This window comes from Pituophis catenifer, unplaced genomic scaffold (assembly GCF_029215685.1).
Source record: "Pituophis catenifer annectens isolate HBS135680 unplaced genomic scaffold, rPitCat1.0.hap2 SCAF_5, whole genome shotgun sequence".
Classification (NCBI taxonomy): domain Eukaryota; kingdom Metazoa; phylum Chordata; class Lepidosauria; order Squamata; family Colubridae; genus Pituophis; species Pituophis catenifer.
The window spans coordinates 34,527,149-34,547,499 of NW_027256885.1; the positions used below are offsets into that span (position 1 = coordinate 34,527,149).

Below are 20,351 nucleotides of genomic sequence, written 5' to 3' on the forward strand. Positions count from 1 at the left end.
AGTTTCCTCCAGAGAACGTCTTATGGTCACCCTTTGGTGACCCTCATCAAATGAAATTGTTGCCCCTAATTTGCTAAGCAGATCCCTGCCTAACAATGGAATAGGGCATTCAGAATCATACAAAAATTCATGCTGGATTTAAGCTCCCTTAAACTCACACATCTCTGGTTTCAAGACCTGCCACCCCATGGCTTGCCCTGATACCCCCTGGACCTGAATTTTATGGGATCCGGGGGCTGCAATCTGCTTATTTACAACTGATCTTCCTGCTCCCATATCTACCAGAAACGTTGTGTGCTGACCCCCTATTTTCATTGTAACCAATGGCTCAGGCAGGGGTTCTTCCAAGCCTGGTCCCCCTCAATCTGACCAAGTCATGTCTGCCAATCCAATACTTTCCGCTTTCTGCTGCCCTGCGCCCTCTCCAAATCCTCTACCAAAACCCCAACCTGAACTTGTCTGTCCAACCTTCTACTCAAACCTCTCCTCTGTCCTCGTTCTCCCCTTCTCCCAGAGAGCTGCCCACGCATCCCTGACCCAAAATCCGGTCTTCTCATCCCTCTACCTCTCACCATCTGTCTTGGGCATTCCCTCTGCCAATGCCCTTCCCCCTTACTTTTCCTGCCTGCCCTAGATACAAATAACCTAACCATTTCTGCCTGACATTGCTTTTTCTGTTAGGGCTCTCGCCCATTGATCAATATATTGAAATTGATCAGGATATTTATCCTGATTCACTACGATCACTCCCCACAACTTATCCTCTGTTTCTTCCCTTAGCGATCCCTCAGGGGGCCAGCCCGTCCACATTTGTGGCCACACATGTCTACATAAAAATTTTAATCGATCCTTTGATCCTTTTGGATAGGAAGGGTTGCTAAAATAATTGTCAAAACCTTTTAACATGCATGCCAACAGAGTATTTGGCACTCTCTAAGCTCCTCCCATTCTATCACACTGCCGCTGACTCGTAGCCCTGGAACTCACGGTCACTAATGAGAACTGCGACGGCTTACCCAACCCACCCAACCTGACACGGACTTCGTTAGGGTAGCCACCCCGAGTCCAAGGGAGTGATCAAGTCCCTTCTTCTGCCTTCAAATGAGGCAGGTACAATTCCTTTACAATATACTCACTTGAAACATTCCCACTCCGTAGATTCCTGGCCAGGAATTTGTTCAGACCACCTTTCCTGCACCGCAGGGTTCTTGGACTCGATCAGAGCACCGTCAGTCCCACAGGGCTGCCGCTGCCGTCTCCCGGAGATATACCCCCGTGGCACCTGGAGAATGTTCAGGAGCGACTTCCCGATGGTCCCGAGGGGTCGAACGGCCCTCAGCGAAATATCGCCTCGTACCTGGTCTCGGCGGAGTTGCCAGCTGTTGCAGGAAAAGAAATGGAACCAGGCCAAGCTCTTCAATGCAGGAAAGAGGTTATTGTGCACGGTTCAAACAGTCCAAAGACAAGCAAAAAGTCTGAACCCCGATGGCTTCTTCTGGCCATGTATTTATACAATTTAAAGGCAGAATCATTACAAAGAGTGATACATTTCACACGTAGAAGTTGCCCTTTCATCTATCTCTAGGAAAGGAAATAACAATCCTCTTCTCACATACTCAGGTTCTCTGCTCCGGAGCTCAAGACATAACAAACGGAGATAAGAGGCTCGAAGACGCCTCAAGGGCAGTAAAGGATGCAGTCCTTCTTATCTGGGGATATGCATGACATTTGGGATGCAATAAACAGTAAACAACAGGATGTAACTGTTTAGGGTCAGTTTGCCCTTTTACAATTCTGTACCTACATCAAATACCTTTTGCCAGCTTAGCACCTTGGCACGGAAGAGGCACTTCTGTCTTGACCAAAGGTTTAGAATTATAATATTTGAATTTTGTCCCAATATTGGATCTTAGCCTAGCTCAATTTAGTTCTCTCTCTCATGCCGTTTTGTCCGAGCTGGATGTTTGACATCTTTTCTTGCCTACAAGTTCATCCATGTTTGAGGTTAGGTTCTGCGCTATGGAAACTCACAGGATAGAGTGGAGGTGTGCATCAGTGAGAAGACTTCTGTGTGTGCTTTTGTTCACCCTCATCACAGAGAAAAGTTGCTCACACAGGTATGTACTACCAAACATACAGAGCATTCGAGCAGCTTGTAGGCAGAGTTGGGGCATTGTTTCATGAACCTGGTGAACTGTGTGGGCCCTACAGAATCATACTTTGCCTTAAGTGTGCTGTTACATTGGAGTTCTATCAGCTCCATCTGGATGTTTACAGGTGCTTTCTCCACATCAACTGCAAATGGATTACTGAGCAGTCCAAAATTGAATTTCTGTGCTTCAAAGTCAACAAAGCGACGTGTAAATTCCATGTGAAGTGTGCTCAGTTTATCAGCAAAATGAGCATCTGAGAACACAGCGGTGGAGACTTGGTTTATGATTGTTTGGCAACATCTCCCACAGTCGCAGCTTAACTTGAAAGGCTTTCACTGCATCATACATGTCCGTGATCACACGGTCCCGTCCCTGAAGCTGAAGGTTTAGCACAGTGAGATGCTTAGTTTTGTCGCACAGAAAAGCTAATCCACACAGCCACTTTTCATCCCGCAGTACTGTGGAGTCTTCCTTTACTTTCCATGAACTGACCGATTTCCTTACTCAACTTGAAAAATCTATTGAGCACTTTTTCTCGACTTAGCCATCGCACCTCTGTGTGATAGGGCAGATCACCAAGTTCAGAATGTATTTCCTCCAGAAAAGACTTACATTGGCAGTGATTTAAACCTTTGGCTTTTATAAAGTTAACTGTCTGTGTTACAGTGCTCATTACTCATGAGCCGCGGTGGTGCAGTGGTTAGAGTGCAGTACTGCAGGCTACTTCTGCTGATCACTGGCTGCCAGCAGTTTGGCAGATCAAATCTCACCAGACTCAAGGTTGACTCAGCCTTCCATCCTTCCGAGGCTGGTAAAATGAGGACCCAGATTGTTGGGGGCAATATGCTGACTCTGTAAACTGCTTAGAGAGGGCTGTAAAGCGCTATGAAGCGGTATATAAGTCTAAGTGCTATTGCTATTACATGTTCCATCTTCAGGGCTTTGCCTGAAGTTTTTCCTGGTGTATGATGCAGTGATATGCTGTCAGCTCACCTGTACAATTCTCGCTCTTCATCTTCTCTCACATCCTTCCCAGTAATCCACTCTTTTCCCCGCACATCAAAGGTGCTCCATCTGTTGTCAGTCCTGTAAGTTGGTTCCAGGGCAGTTTCATGTCATTTGCACATTTAGCTACTGCTTCAAATATGTCTTTTCCTGTGGTAGTGCCATGCATTGATTTCATATCCAAAAGTTCCTCTGTAACGCATAAACTTGAGTCCACTCCACGGATGAAAATTTTCAGCTGTGCCGTGACAGTGATGTCAGTGCCCTCATCCACAGCAAGGGAATATGCAATGAAATATTATCCCTTTTCTATCAACTGTACTTGTAAATCAATGGCAAGCTCACATATCTGATCAGCAACAGTATTTCTGCTTAGGCTTACATTAAAAAAGGCTTGCTTTTGGTCTGGACACAAGACTTCACACACTTTAATCATGCAGCGCTTCAAAAACTCCCCCTTTGTAAATGGCCGGGCTGATTTAGCTGTCTCTTCTGCCACTATAAGACTAGCTTTCACAGCAGCTTCACTTTGTGATTTTGCTTTTCTGAACATATGCTGCTGTGACATCAGACTCTTTTTCAACTCTTTCACCTTCTTTAGCTTCTGCTGTATGTCCATGTTTTTGCACTTGTCCTGATGTTTCGTCTCATAGTGCCGTCTCATGTTATATTCTTTAAGTACAGCCACATTGGCTCCACAAACAAGGCACACAGCCTTATCTTCAATGTCAACAAACATGTACTCTGCCTCCTACCTCTTTTGAAAGCACCTGTTTTCAAAGTCCACTTTCCATTTGGCCATTTTTGAGGGTTTAAATATCGGTATAGGCACACAGGTCTTCTTCACAGCAGATGTTGTATATATGGAGTATGAGACTACACAGAAAGCTCAAACTCCCACGTGCTATGTGAGGCGAGCAGTTGTGAGCGCTCTAGGAATCCATTCTGGAGGCTCAGTAGGATGCTGTGAGTCTGGATGTTTTGAGCAGGTTTAGCAACATCACAGCATCAATGGAGAGAAAGCAAGTGATTGCAGCCCTCTTTGATACAATTGAAATTATGCATTTTATACAGGTGAGATTCTGGATGGATGGAGGAAAAAATCAGCAATCCACCATCACTCCAAAGCTGGTCTAGCAGTCACAAGGGCTACTCAACCTCTCTAGTTATGCTACTTCCACTTCTGAGCAGATTCTGATATTTTCAGGGCTGCCTTTCAGTCTCTGATTGTAGGGGGAAAAAACCAAGACACATCCAGCTTTCCCAAATAGGAAACAAGGAACCACGGTCTCCATCTTTTCCCAACAACTCTCCTACGTCCAAGAAGCCCAGAAATAGAGCTCAAAATCCCTGAAATATCTATCCAAAATTTAGCTTTCGCAGGCAATGCTGGTTAGGCAGCAGAAGAGGGGGTGCAAGCTGCGGGGGCCATATCTGAAGAAAGCAACCTCCACTATGAGAAGCCCAGCCATCCTCAGATGGCAGCATGCAGAACCCAGCCCAGCCCCATTTCCCTGAGGGGGTACCCTGCCGCGCTTACCTCCTCTTCAAAGCTGTTGTTGCTGTGCTCGCTCTCCTTGACCAGGTTGCTCGTGGTGGGTGCGGGAGGGTGGGGGGGTGAGATTCGTGGGTGCCACTCCAAGGTGGCTGCTTCGCCCGGCGGGCTGTGATGGCAGCTTCCCCTCTGGGCTCGTGGCTTCCTGGTCTGGAGGAGAGCGGAGGGGCAGTGGGGCTCCTGGTGGATGGGGCTTCTGCTGCTGGTGCTACCGCAGGATGAGGCAAGGCGAGGCAGGTGGCAGGATGGGGGTGGCTTGGCTGTGGGGCCCTGAGGTGCGCGAGTGTGGTGAAGATGGGACGGGGCCAAGCACGGCTTATTGGACACCTGGCGAGCTGCATCGGTGGCTTTCCCTCCGGGCTCGTGGCCTTTCCGAGTTGGAGGAGAATGGAGGTGCGGCGGGGCTCCTGTGTTGTGACCCAGGCCCAAGTAGTTAGTATTAAATACAAACAGTTTGAAAACAAACAGACTTTATTAGAACAGCTGAGAATTAACTCATTCTCAGCGTAGTCCAAACTAAATTAAAGCAAATTCTTCAAAACACCATTCCACAGTTTATCACCTGATCTTGGGATAATTAGGCAAACTGCCAAAGGCTTTTCTTGGCAAAAGTTCAGAAGCAGAAGATGCCGACAAGAAGTGAATACAGTGAAACAAGAACCAATTCTTTCAATGTTGTTTTCTGGCAAAGAGGTCAAGAGCCATTGCTGGTCTTTTAAGCCTTATGGGAGGCAGAGATGGGGCCAGGGCCATTGTGGAGTGAGGTGCGAACTCCAGAGCCTCCAGAGACTGATAGGAGTGAGGCAGAGGAACAGGAGGAGCCTGTTCCTAATGCACGCATGAGAAGAGCTGCCAGAAGGCAAGAGCAGCTCAAGCAAAGAGGACAACTCGGGAGTAGGGCCAAGAGATGACTGGCCCTTCCCATAAGGCTTAAAACAGACCAGCAACGGCGTTTGGGCTTTGCCGGAAAACAACGTTGGTAGCTTCGTCTTCTTCTTCGTCTTTGTCTAAGTCTTGTATTTATTTTTGTATCTGTGACTTCTGAACATTTTATTTTATTTTATTTTATTTTATTATTGGATTTATATACCGCCCTACTCCCGAAGGACTCAGCGCAGTGAACAGCCAAAAAGATAAAACACACAAACTACAAAATTTAAAAGACAATATAAAAACCTATTAGATAATTTGGCCCAAAACAAATTAAAACACCCCTAATATTTTAAAACAAATTTAAAATTTACATTTTAAAAGGGAAGTTAGGCCAGGCCAGCCTGCTGAAATAAAAAGGTCTTGAGGGCACGGCGGAAGGTACTGGCCGGTGAGAGGCTACTGGTGGCAGAAGGTGGTCCCGTAAGTAACCAGGTCCTAAGCCATGAAGCGCTGTAAAGGTGGTAACCAAAACCTTGAAGTGCACACGGAAGACCACCGGGAGCCAGTGCAGCTCGCACAGGAGAGTTGTTACATGGGATCGCCACGTCGCTCCCATAACTACCCGCGCGGCCACACTGTGAACCAGTTGGAGCCTCCGGGTGCTCCTCAAGGGGAGCCTCATGTAGAGAGCATTACAGTAGTCCAGGCGGGAAATGACGAGGGCGTGAGTGACCGTGCGTAAGGAGTCCCGATCCAGAAAGGGACGCAACTGGCGAATCAGGTGGACCTGATAAAAAGTCCTCCCGGCCACAGCTGTCAAATGCTCTTCTAAAGACAGCCGTGAATCCAGGAGGACACCCAAGTTGCGAGCCCTCTCCGTGGGGGCCAATGACTCGCCCCCAATAGTCAGTGATGGCATCAACTGACTATATCGGGACGCCGGAAACCACAGCCACTCAGTCTTGGATGGGTTGAGCCTGAGTCTGTTTCTCCCCATCCAGATCCTCACTGTTGTGGCCCCGCCCTCTGAGCCTGTCCCATCGGAGGAAGAAAGCTCCGAGCATGAGGAAGAGGAGTCAGCCAGGCCTCCCTCTCCAGGCCCCTCCCCTCGGGCATTGTCTCAAGTGCCGGTCGAGGGAGAGGAGACAGCTGATTCGAATCAAAGTGATAATGAAACATCATTCCTGGACGCACGCCTCCGAAGGCGTGATAAACGTTTGCAGCAGCTTAGGAGGCGTGCTAGGGATTAGAACTGAGTCACTGGACCACACCCCAGAGACTATATAATAGAGGGTAGTGGTCAAAGGATCCTTGTGACGAACAAAGTAAACCTTGGACAGTCACTAAAGCCTCGTCCGGAACTGCTGGGAGGAATATTATTTCTGTTTGGACTTTCTTGAACGTTCGTATCTTATCTGTCTGTTTGTGAAAATAAAGTCCCTTGGCAGACGGTGTGTCTATCGCTGCCAAGAGGGAGATAAGAACTGGGTGCGTTCCAAAGTGTTTCCTTAACCCTCGGCTGGCTGTGTTGTGTGTGTGTGGGGACGGGGACAGATCATCTTGTTCGTCACCCCATACTCCATCGTTAACCCACGATGGACCAACAGCTGCAGCAGCAGATACAGCAGATGCTGGAGGCCAATCAGCTTCTGCAACAGCAAGTAGCACAGCTAACTGCCCAACTTGCTTTGGGAAATGCTCCTGCAGCTCCACCTCCTCCCCCTCCCCGTCCGAGATGCCCAGTGAACGTGCCAGATAGGTTTTCTGGGCAGCAGGAGATGTTTCCGGCCTTCTTGGGACAATGCCAACTGTTTATGGCGATGAGGCCGGAGGATTTTCCGGATGACCGGGCTCGGGTGGCATTTGTTATCAGCTCCCTCTCTGGCACTGCCGCCCGATGGGCCACGCCCCTGTTGTTGCAAGATAGCCCCTTGCTCCTGGACTTTCAGGGCTTTTTACAACACCTGCGCACCATGTTTGAGGATCCCCTCCGGGTGCAGACGGCAGCGAGGCGCATCAAGGACCTCCGCCAAGGCAAGCGCCCCCTGCAGGACTATATTGCAGAGTTCCGACTGCTAGGCCAGGATTCGGCTTGGAATGAGGTGGCGCTGATGGACGCCTTACAGGACGGCCTTTCTGACGAGATGCAGGACGAGCTGGTTCGTGTGGAGGCGCCACCGACCCTCGACGCGCTGGTGACCCAATGCCTGCGCATCGACGCCCGCCTGCAACGGCGACGGCCCCGTCGGGCTCTTCCGGAACCATCGACAGCGTCGGCACCCCCGCGTTTTGCACCGACAGCGCTCCGGACCGCACAGCATTTTGTGGCGACGGCTGAGGAGCCCATGGAGCTCGGAGCAGCCAGACCTCAACTGACGGCCCAGGAGCGGATGCGGAGACGTCAAGGGGGGTTGTGCCTCTATTGCGGCGAGGCGGGACATTTTGCCGCCTCGTGTCCCCGGAAGCGGAGTGGATCGCTCAAGCCTGTTCCAGAGTCTCGGCGTGACCAGCCGGGAAACGGGCCAGGCCTGGCCTAGGGGAAACTCTGGGTCAGGCACGTGACCATGCCCCGCCGGAGTCGGCGGCTGTGGACTGTGAGCCCCGTCGGCACCTGATTTTGAACACCCGGGTGTTGTTGGCTAACCGGTCGGAGGGGCTCCAAGCGCACGCGTTGGTGGACTCGGGGGCCACCACGAACTTTATGGACCAGGCCTTTGTGGCCCATTACAAAGTCCCCTTGGTTCCAGTGAACCCTCCGTTGAGGGTTGAAACTATAGATGGGCGGGAACTCGTGGCGGGGCCCATCAAAACCGCTACCCAGCCCTTGCGCCTCGCCATTGGAAACCACGAGGAGGCGATCCAGTTTTACGTAACGGCGGATCTGCACTTTCCCTTGGTCCTGGGGATGGCCTGGCTTCGGGCGCACGACCCTCAGGTGGCGTGGTCGAGAAACGCCATCTCGTTCCCGAGCCTGCAGTGTGTCGACCACCTTCGCCACACCTGCGCCGGCCAGGACGTCTCTGCCCCAAACGTCTCCTTGCCTCCGGAGCTGACGCCCTTCGCCGACGTGTTCAGCGAGAAGGAGGCGGACCGCTTGCCCCCGCACCGTCCTACGACTGTGCGGTGGACCTAATGCCCAACGCGCCCCTGCCATCGGGATGCCTGTACTCCATGTCGGAGCCCGAGCTGGCCGCCTTACGGGACTTTCTGGAAAAGAACCTGGCCCGTGGGTTCATCCGGCCTTCGACCTCCCCGCTCTCGGTCCCGGTCCTCTTCGTTAAAAAGAAGACGGGGGACTTGCGCCTGTGTTGTGACTACCGGCGCTTGAATGCCATCACAGTGCGAAATCGCTACCCCCTGCCGCTGATCCCGGAGCTGATGGAGAGGTTGCGGGAGGCCTCGATCTTCACTAAGCTCGATCTCCGAGGGGCTTACAACCTGGTGCGCATGAGAGAGGGGGACGAGTGGAAGACAGCGTTCGGCACGCGGTACGGACACTTCGAGTATACCGTCATGCCGTTCGGGTTGACCAACGCCCCCGCGGTCTTCCAGCACTTGATGAACGATGTGTTCCGGGACATGCTGGATCGGTTCGTGGTGATCTACTTGGATGACATTTTGATCTATTCCCGGACCCCGGAAAGTCACCTCCAGCATGTCCGCCAGGTCCTGCAGCGCCTGCGGGAGCACCAGCTCTATGCGAAGTTGGAGAAATGCTACTTCTTCCAGACTTCCATAGAGTTCCTCGGGCACATCATCACCCCCGAGGGCATCGCGATGGACCCGCACAAGGTGGAGGCCTTGCGCAGTTGGGAACCCCCGCGTCGGGTGAAGGACGTCCAGCGTCTGTTGGGATTCGCCAACTACTATCGGACCTTCATCCCGGGCTTCGCCACCCTGACCTTGCCGTTGACCCAGCTCCTTCGGAAGAAGGTCCCGTTCCAGTGGGGCCCCCGCAGCAGCAGGCCTTCGAGGTCCTCAAGCAGGCCTTCCTCACGGAGCCAGTCCTGAGGCACCCCAATCCACACCGTCCGTTCGTGGTGGAGATGGACGCGTCCAACGTGGCGATTGGGGCGGTGCTGCTACAGGCTCCGGTGGATGGCGGCACTCTTTTTCCCTGCGCATACTACTCCCGGAAACTCAACCCTTCCGAGCGCAACTACACCATCTGGGAAAAGGAGTTGCTGGCCATCAAGGCCGCGTTCGAGGCTTGGCGACATCACCTCGAGGGGGCCCGACACCAGGTGGAGGTGCGGACGGACCATCGGAACCTGGAGCACCTCACCACGGCACGGAAGTTGAACCAGCGGCAGATCCGGTTGTCGTTGTTTTTCGCCCGGTTCAACTTCCACGTCACCTATATTCCGAGCAACCTCAACCAGAGGGCGGACGCACTATCCCGTAAGCCAGAATACTTTTGCCCCAAGGACTCCCTTCCCCCCGGACGGTGCTGCCAGCGGACTCCTTGGCCGCGGTCCAGGAACCGGTGGACCTGCGGGCTCAGGTGCTGGAAGCGCAGCGATGGGACGACTGGTCGCAGCAGCGGAGAGCGGACGTCGGCCCCGCGTCCCCATGGACCGTGGAGGAGGGCTTGCTCAGACATCGGGGTCGGCTGTACGTGCCCACGAGTCCGCTCCGAGCCCTCATCATGAACCAGTGTCATGACAACCCCGCGGCGGGGCACTTCGGCTTCTTTAGGACTTTGAACCTGGTGACACGGACTTTTTGGTGGCCTCGGGTACGGCACGATGTGCACGCCTACGTGACGTCCTGTGTGACGTGCCGACAGGCCAAAGCCGCGTCCGGCCCCCCTCCCGGACTCCTCCAGCCGCTGCCGACACCGGAGAGACCGTGGGGAGCCATCTCCATGGACTTCCTGACAGACCTGCCCCTGTCCGCTACGTACACGACCGTCCTCGTGGTGGTGGATGCGCTCATGAAGATGGCACATTTCATCCCGTGCCGCGGCCTGCCCTCGGCCCGCACCACGGCTCGCCTGTTCCTGCAACATATCTTCCGCCTCCACGGCCTGCCGGACCGGGTGGTTTCGGACCGCGGGGCCCAGTTCACGGCCCGCTTCTGGAAAAGCCTGATGGCCACGCTGGAGGTGCAGGTGTGCCTGTCGTCGTTGCACCATCCGGAGACTGATGGGGGCACGGAGAAGGTCATCGGCATACTGGAGCAGTACCTCCGCTGTTTTGTCAACCAGCAGCAGGACAACTGGGCCGAGTACCTTCCCCTGGCGGAGTTCGCCTTTAATAACTCCCAACACACCTCCACCCAGATGACCCCGTTCCATGCCAACGTCGGATACCATCCACGGCTTTTCCCGTTGACCATCATGGACTCCCCTGTTCCCGAGACCCGGGACTTCCTCTCAGAGCTGCAGGCGGTGCAGCAACTGGTGCGGCGGGAGCTGATCCGGGTGAAAGAGGATTATAAACGGTTCGCCGATCGCGTCCGCCGGGCGACGCCACCGCTGGAAGTAGGAGATCGGGTGTGGTTGTCCACGAAACACCTCCCCACGGACCGGCCGGTACGGAAACTGGCCCAACGCTTTATCGGTCCCTTCCCTATCGAGGCGGTCATCAATCCGGTGGCCTACCGGTTGACTCTACCCCGCTCCATGCGGCTCCACCCTGTTTTTCATCGGTCCCTCCTGGTCCCTGAGGCCCCCGCGAGCCATCTCCGCCGCCCGCCGACGCCTGCCCCCCCAGCCGCAGCCGACGAGGACGACGCCTCGACGTACGAGGTGGACAGTATCCGGGACTCCCGTTGGCTGAAGGGGCGCTTCCAATACCTCATCGCCTGGAAGGGGTACGGGCCCGAGGATTTCACCTGGGTGGACGCGTCTGCCGTTCAGGCCCCTGACCTGGTGCGGGCTTTCCACGAACAGTTCCCGTCCCGACCCCATCCCGACCGTCAGACCCGGGGGAAGGGCCCTGCGGTGGGGGATAGTGTTGTGGCCCCGCCCTCTGAGCCTGTCCCATCGGAGGAAGAAAGCTCCGAGCATGAGGAAGAGGAGTCAGCCAGGCCTCCCTCTCCAGGCCTCTCCCCTCGGGCATTGTCTCAAGTGCCGGTCGAGGGAGAGGAGACAGCTGATTCGAATCAAAGTGATAATGAAACATCATTCCTGGACGCACGCCTCCGAAGGCGTGATAAACGTTTGCAGCAGCTTAGGAGGCGTGCTAGGGATTAGAACTGAGTCACTGGACCACACCCCAGAGACTATATAATAGAGGGTAGTGGTCAAAGGATCCTTGTGACGAACAAAGTAAACCTTGGACAGTCACTAAAGCCTCATCCGGAACTGCTGGGAGGAATATTATTTCTGTTTGGACTTTCTTGAACGTTCGTATCTTATCTGTCTGTTTGTGAAAATAAAGTCCCTTGGCAGACGGTGTGTCTATCGCTGCCAAGAGGGAGATAAGAACTGGGTGCGTTCCAAAGTGTTTCCTTAACCCTCGGCTGGCTGTGTTGTGTGTGTGTGGGGACGGGGACAGATCACTCACGGGCTCCAGGCACCGGGACATCACTTCAAGGGCATCATTGGGGTGGTCCGGGGTGGAGATGTACAGCTGAGTATCATCAGCGTAGTGATGGTACTTCACCCCGAAACCACAGATGATCTCACCCAGTGGCTTCACATAAATGTTGAACAGAAGGGGCGAGAGGACCGACCCTTGTGGCACCCCACATATAAGGCGCCTCGGGTTCGACCTCTGCCCCCCTGCCAACACAGACTGCGACCGGTCGGAGAGAAAGGAGGAGAACCACCGCAACTCTTCCAACCGGTGCAGCATGATACCATGGTCGATGGTATCAAAAGCTGCTGAAAGGTGGGACTTCCGGTTTCCTCGTCTTCGGCGGCGGCGGTGCCTTTTGAAGCTCCGCCAGCCCCGCCGCTTGTAGAGCCGCTTCGCGACTAAGAAGCGGCTAGAAAACTTCAAAAATCTCTAGGATTTTTGAAGAGAGATCGCAGGGCACAGGTTGAGCCCCTGCAACCCCCCCAGGGAATAGTTTCTGGGGAGGGAACAGGAGCGGCTCCCATTCAACCTGCTGGAACTCCGGGCGGCGTGGGACAAGTCTGCTTCTGCAGAACAAGCCGGCTACAGGAAACTTCAAACTGAAAGAAAAGGAACCAGCCTTAATAAGCAGCATACTGTTACTTGAACCCTGAAACTCGGAATCGCAAGTATTAGAGTTTTCTTGGCTTTCTAATCTGAGTGAAAAAATGCGGATGAGTGAAAGTGAACTGTAAAAACATGGCGCTTAGCCTTAGAGTTAACGAGCTGGCGAGTGTGGATTGCTGAACTCATCTTGCTTTGTTACAAAGTTTCTAAACTGCTACGAAGTTGCTTCGCTTGCAACAAGAGAAATAAGAGAGAAATTTCTCCTTTCTCAATACTGGACTTTGCTTTACTTTGGTTCTTATTTGATTAAATCTGGGGGACTTTTTCAGAAGTCTTTGTGGAGGTGGGAGAGGAAGAAGAACTTCCCTTTTTAGTAAAACTAGCCTACGTGGCAGGATGGCCTCAAAGAAGCAGGAAGCGAAGGCAACAGGAGGTGGATCTCCCACACATAAAGCACAGCCTCCCCCAGCACAACAGATACAGACTCAGAAAAAAGATTTTGATGTGGGAGATTTAAAAGAATTTATTTCTAAAACTTTGGATGATAAATTTCAAAAATCTCAACAGGAGATAGATGATAAACTTCAAAAATCACATCAGGAATTTATGCAGGAAATTAATGAAGTTAAAGATATGGTGAAACAGAATCAAAACAAGGTGACCAAAAAAATATCAGAAGTGGCGTCTGGCCTGGCAGAATTTATTATGAAAGTTGATTCTAAAGTTGAAGAACTTAAATCAGAAGTTAATGTTAAGATGAAAGACAATGATTATAAAATTGCTGATGTTGACAATAAAATGCAAAGAGTTGAAAATGCCATATACTTAGAGACTCTTTGATGAGAGTTTGGAAGAAGCACCGACTCAAATGGGATTATAAAATACCGCTATGGCTGGATCTTGGTCATACTTTGTGGAATACAAATATAATGTCACTCAGGGGGGTTTTATACAAAGAGGTTCTTTTTACAGATGCGGGCAGATGGCAGCTGAAGACATTGCAGACACTGTTGGACGAAGGGATTAATTTAACTTGGTTACAATATAATCAATTACAATTGAGATGGAAAGAGGACCAAAAAACTGGTATTATGTTGCACGAGGAAGAATTGGTTAGACATATAAAAGAGAAAGGTCCAATGCATATCAAAAGGCTTTATAATGTTTTGCTAGAAAGGGATTCAGAAACTGAATTAGTTAAAGATTGTATGATTAAGTGGGCACAAAATTTTGAAGAACCAGTGATGTTGGAAACATGGGAAAAAAATTGGGTTCAGAATGTTAAATTTACACAGTCGCAGAACCTGAGGGAAAATTTCTATAAAATGTTTTATAGATGGCATTTAGATCCCAAAAAGTTGTCATGTATGTACCCTAATGTTCAGCCAAAATGTTGGAGATGTGAATGTTTGGATGCTACGTATTATCATGTTTGGTGGATCTGTAGGAAAGTTAAGGCTTTTTGGATAAAAATTTGGTGGGTCATGCAGAATGTTTTAAAGAAAAAAATTCAATTCTCTCCACAATTGTTTTTATTGGGTATAGTTAAGGGTTTTACATCGGGTGAAACAAAATTGATATTGTATATGATAACAGCAGCAAGATTGTTGATAGGTAAATACTGGAAAAATGAAGCTTTGCCCACTATTGAGGAATGGACTTTGAAGATGGCCAGTTTTGCAGAGATGGCGAAGATTTCAGCATACTTAAAAGATTGTTCACAAGAGACTTATGAATGGGAATGGAAAAGGTGGATAGAATATGTTCAGAACAAATATCAAACTAGAAAGTATCAAATAGCTTTTATTTGAAAATAATGTATTAGAAATATTTTAATGTAATGAGGTAAAAAGAAAAACTATACAGGGGAGGGAGGGGTTCAAGTTTTTACATAAGTGTCATATTAAGGGGGTTTTTTTTGTGTTTTTTTTTATCTTTCTTTACCAGTTATGAGTATATTATAGGGAAGTCTGGGGGGAGGGGAGGGTTAGGGAGGGTTAGGGAGGTTGGGAAGTTTGGGGGGGGGGTGGGGGGGGAAAGGGGTGAAAATGTAATTGTAAAACTTTTGCAATAAAAAAAAAAAAGCTGCTGAAAGGTCTAATAGGACCAGGTGTCGAGCCCCACGGCATGCTCGACAACGCTGATGTGAGATGGTGCGGAGGACGGGGCGACAGGGCAAAACGGCAACCTTAGAAGAGGGGGCGGGGCTGTGTTCACAGGGCTGGTAGTGGTGGCACTGGGTGTTAGGCGGTCGTCTGCGGGGTGGGGCAGACGGCTACGCTGGGGATAGGTGTCTCTGTATTTCCTTACTGCTGGGGCGCATCTGGCGGCGGGATGACAGCGGCCGGTCCCATGATGCCTGTGAGATGCCGGATCCGGCGTTATGGGGCGTGGGCGTGTCTATATCCTGACATTGCTGGGGCGGGCTATTTAAATGTGCCTCTCCGATCAGCAATAGCGCTGATTTTGAGTCTTTCTGAGATCGCAGTGTGTGCCTGGGATAACGCACAATAAACCAGCATTGAAAGGACGAGCTGTATGAGCTGTATTTTCTGCATTGCTGCGTTTCACCTGGGAACTCTGATAGGAAATCAGCGCTACCCTTCATCTGGCCAGGATGGCTGAGGGCGTGGATGCCGGTCTCGTGGGGGGGGGGGTGCCGAGGGGGAAGAGCAACAGGATGAAAAGCCAGTGGAGGATTCAACGGAGACCCAGCAGCTGACGGTGCACCCCAAGGAGCGGGCTCGTAGCCGTAGTCAAGGCGGAGAGGCGGCTGAGGTTGGTGTTGCACGGAGTGAGGTTGCCCAGTCAACAGGCTCTCAGCCAACCGCTGGGGAGTGGTGGCAAAGCCCTGCACTGGCTAGTGTAAAGGACATATCCTCTCCTTCCTTCAGCGAACGCTTCCAAAGGTGGAGAGAAAGGCGTTGGGTGGAGGATGAGGACGGGGAATGGAGTTATTCAACGGGGTTGGGCCATTCCACTATGGACATACTCCGTGAGCGGTTTGGTGAAGCTAGTTTCTGTGACGCACAGTCATGGCAACCGTGGATGGCTGGAAGGGAGCCCAGCAACACCTGGCATGGACCGTCGGGGTCATCTGGAACGGAAACCCGGTTTCGGTTGGCAAGTCCTAAACTGCGGGTAGGTCCACAAGGCCCGCTAACAGGGAAGCCCAGGACAACTGAACCACCAACCTCCTCCCATGGGAGGAGTACAGGGATGGGCTATGGCAGTGGTCCCCAACCTTTTTATTGCCGCGGCCCGCTGAGCGCGCGCAGGGGTGGGGGCACGGCCCAGGAGCTTTTGCGCACGGCCCATTGCGCACGGCCCAGGAGCCTTTGCGCTGCAGCGTTCATGTCCCCCGGCCGCTGCGCGGCCCGGTGCCAGGTACTCCACGGCCCGGCACCGGTCCGCGGACCGGGGGTTGGGGACCACTGGGCTATGGGGCTCCTCGCCAGGGTCAGGCCGGTGGGGTTGGCTCCCAGGGAGGCAGACATATTCCAGTAGGGGCACAGGGCTCGCATGGGCCCCAGCCACCACCGCCTGGACACGGGCCTTTTGGGGTGTGGGGTCCTCAACCGGTGTGGGCCCCCCCCCCCTTTGCAGACTACTTTCGATGGAAACCCAGATAGGGCGGCCCTCTTCTTGAGCCAGGTGCTGAGTTATATCAATCTATATGGACGTTTATACCCATCACAGTGGTCTATGGTGGTCGCTATTACCATGACGTTAACAGGGGAGGCTGCAGACTGGGTAGCTGATCTCCACAGTGACCATGCTCAAGAGTTGACTGATGTTGGGTTGTTTCTCGAGGGTCTCAGAGCCCGGTTCGAGGATGATACCAGAACCCAAATAGCTGAAGGCGAGCTAGTCGCTCTAAAACAAAGAAGGCGCCCTGCCAAAGAGTACGTCAAGGAATTCCGGAAATTAGCAGGGAGGGTCCGTGCGTGGCCCGAACGCATGCTTGTCCACCAATTCCACCTTGGGTTGGACCGCGAGTTACGACAGGCATGTGTGTACAGGGGTTTGCCACCCCGCCTATCGGAATGGTGTAAGGCAGCGATAGCTCTTGATGTGGGGTTACGTGAATTCCGTGTAAGACCAAGCGTGGGACTACCCCAAACGCGGTGGCTGCCCGAGAGACCGTCACCCCCGAGAGCCATGGAACGAGCGGAGCCTGACCCTCGACCCCCGGAGGCTACCCGCCGGCCGTTATGGTGTTTCCGTTGTAACCAGATAGGGCACAGAGCCGTGGACTGCCCATTACCACCGGCGGTGTTTGATGAGACGAGCACTGGCTACAAAGCTAGGACTTCGGTTACTTCCCCTGAAAACACCGATAGCATTTGAGCAGATGGATGGGTCTACCCTAGGGGGGGCTCCCACCACACATATGACAGAATTAGTTAGGATGGAGATAGGGACACATTGGGAGCGGTTACAGTTTGTGGTGGACACAATGATTGAACCTGTTATTTTAGGCCTCGCCTGGCTGGACAAATGGAAACCCACCATTTGGTGGGAGGGGGGTTACCGGAGACTCCGCCTCGAACTGGGACCAGAACCGCGTTCTTCGAGTCCACCGTCAACAGGGGAGGGGTTGTCGTTGAGACGTAAGGTGATGCCAATACCTGGAATACCTGACGAGTATGCAGATCTAGCAGAGGTCTTTGATGAAAAAGAGTGTGATACCCTACCACCACACAGGGCAACGGATTGTGCTATTGAGCTAGTCCCTGGGGTTAAGTTACCAAAACCGCGGATGTACGTGATGGCCCCAAAAGAGGTGGAGGAACTGCGCAAATACATCGATAAGAACTTAGCCAGGGGGTTTATACAACCCAGCCGTTCATACATGGCCGCCCCCGTACTTTTTCGGGAAAAGAAAGACGGCAGTCTTCGTCTGTGTGTGGATTACCGGGGTTTGAATGCAGTTAGCGTAGAGCCCTTGTATCCTCTCCCCTTAATGAAGGACCTGTTAGCTGCCTTAGCCACAGGCACATATTTTACGAAATTGGACCTAAGGGAAGCATATTATCGGGTTCGGGTTAAACAAGGTGATGAGTGGAAAACCACTTTCAACTGTCCTCTGGGTAGTTACAAATTCTGTGTTATGCCCTTCGGACTCCAAGGTGCGCCTGAGGTCCTCCATGAATATCTGTACCATGGCGTATTAGTATACTTGGACGATATTCTCGTGTATACTAGAACCATGGAAGAACATGTAACCCTTGTGCGCCAGGTGCTAGAACGTCTGTTAAAAACTCGGCTATACGTCAAGGTATCGAAATGTGAGTTCCACCACACGGAATTAGAATACCTAGGTTATCGTATTTCCAAAGACGGTCTGGAGATGGACCCAAAAAATGTGACTACCGTCCTCGGCTGGCAAGCTCCGGGTACTAGGCGGCAACTACAGAGCTTCCTTGGTTTCGCCAATTTCTACTGCCAGTTTATCCCAACCTTTGCTCACATTGCCTTACCCCTGACTAACCTTTTGCGAACCAAAGGACCTGACGTGCCGAGGCCGAAACAACGCCTGGAATGGACGGAGGACTGCCAAAGAGCTTTCGAAACGTTGAAACGACGTTTTGCGGAAGCTCCAGTACTTAAACACCCTGATCAATCAAAACCGTTTGTGGTGCAAGCGGATGCAAGCGACGTAGCTGTGGGGGCTGTATTGTTGCAGGCTGATGAACAAGGCCAGTTACATCCATGAGCATACACATCGAAAAAGCTTAGTGCTACGGAACGGGGGTGAGCTATATGGGAAAAGGAAGCCTTCGCTGTCCACTGGGCACTCCGTACCTGGCGCCACCTACTGGAGGGGGCATCAGTACCATTTGAGGTCTGAACAGACCGCTGAAACCTAATAGCTTTGCAAACGCCTAGGAGATTATCACCCAAACAGGTACGTTGGGCCCACTATTTCCAACGATTCAAATTTGTGCTAAAATACGTACCAGGTGGAAAGAACTTTCTCGCCGATGCTTTATCCCGAATGCCGCAATTCCACAGCAAACGGGTTGAGGTTGTACAAGCCATGGTACCTGAAGAGCCCATGGGAAACAACGATGCCACCCTGCGGGTGGAGGGGAATCCCACGTGGGAGGAGGTGTTACGGCAAGGCCTTGAACATGATGAATGGTTGCAAAAGAACAAGCAGCTGCTTACACATAGGGACGGGCTGGCGTGGAAGGAAAATAAACTGTATGTCCCGAAGGATGTTCGTAATGCGGTGTTACGACGGAGTCACGATAACAAATCTGCTGGACACTTTGGGTTTCTGAAAACCCTCCATTTAGCCTGGCGACAATTCTGGTGGCCGCAGATGCGAAACGACATAGAAACATATGTGAGGAGCTGTTCGTTGTGTGCAAATAAGGCACTTTTTGCCTCTGAGCATGCGCGAAGATGGCGGCTCGTAGGTGAAGCTCCGATGCCTCGGGGGAGAGGTAGGGCCTGTTGAGGACTCTCAGTGGGCCGAATATCAGCTGTTGGCCCCGGCCCAGCAAGAGGAATGTGTGGGCGGCCTGTTGCGAGCTTTTGAGCTCTCCTGAACAATCAGCGTGGGCGGCTGGAGCCGAAAAACGCCGCGAGGTTATGGCGGCGGCAAACGGGAGGCTGGAGCAAGGTCGGGGCGGCACCGGTTTGCCTTGGTGCCCCCCCAGCGGCGGCCAGAACAGGGAGGGGTGTGGGGAGACAGCGGCTCATTGGAGCATCGCTGGACCCCCCCGGAAAAGCACCCCGAAATAGCTCCTGGCTGTCAGCGGCCGCAACGGTTGGAGTGGCGGCTCCGGCGGCTGGGGATGAAACGACGGCCGCTGAGGCGGTGCTGGGTGGAACGGCGCTACCCTGGCTGTTTTCAGACCAACTTTAGACCTTTCTACCAGGGTCGGTTATTTACTGCGGAGGGGAGGAAGGGAAGAATGCAGTCTGACCGGTTGCTGACTTCTGAAGACCCCTGAAGACCGGGAATTTAAAGGGGATTAGAAGACCTTATGGAGACTGGGGGTTTGGCAAAGTTGGGTGACTGGCCTGCCTCCCCCTGGTCTGTATCCATTTTCCCCTTTCCCGCCGCGGCCTGGTTATGGGCGCGGTTGGTGCTGTGGCCATTTGATCTGGACCTTATCTGCACTGGCATTGGACTGCATTTGGACTTATTGGACCCCTGACCTGACCTGACTATAATTGACCCCCAGTTTCCGGCTATATCATCAGTCCCAGTCACATTTATAATGCCTTGCTGTGAGGAGAGGCTTAAGCCTGGGTGTGGTCACCGAGGGAGTCACCTTGCTGTTACTGCCACCGAATCAGACCTGTCGATACCAGCCACCGTGAGAGGGTGGCTTGGTCATTGCTTTTTGGGGCATCGGCTTGAGACTCCTCTCCACTGCCGTGAGAGGACAGTGGAGCCCCGGTTTTGATCCGTGCCAAAATGGTGAACTGTCTCTCCTGGACCTTTAAATGCACCATCATTGAATCCTTAGCCTTATTCCATTTCCCTAGGCGGACTTGCAGGAATGTATTCACCAGCTGAGCTCTTTGCCTTGCGAGACTCCCCCATCTCGCAAGCCTGGCCTTCCACGTTACCAAAGGCCTACCTCGATGAAGGGCTTTGGAACCCAGAGA

The 20,351-nt window shown here is 52.3% G+C and overlaps 2 pseudogenes; both read right to left on the minus strand.

The window, feature by feature from the left end:
* Positions 1-1,132: 1,132 nt before the first annotated feature.
* Positions 1,133-2,826, minus strand: LOC139317655 (general transcription factor II-I repeat domain-containing protein 2-like; annotated as a pseudogene).
* A 190-nt stretch (positions 2,827-3,016) lies between these two features.
* Positions 3,017-3,960, minus strand: LOC139317656 (general transcription factor II-I repeat domain-containing protein 2-like; annotated as a pseudogene).
* Between the last annotated feature and the right edge of the window lie 16,391 nt (positions 3,961-20,351).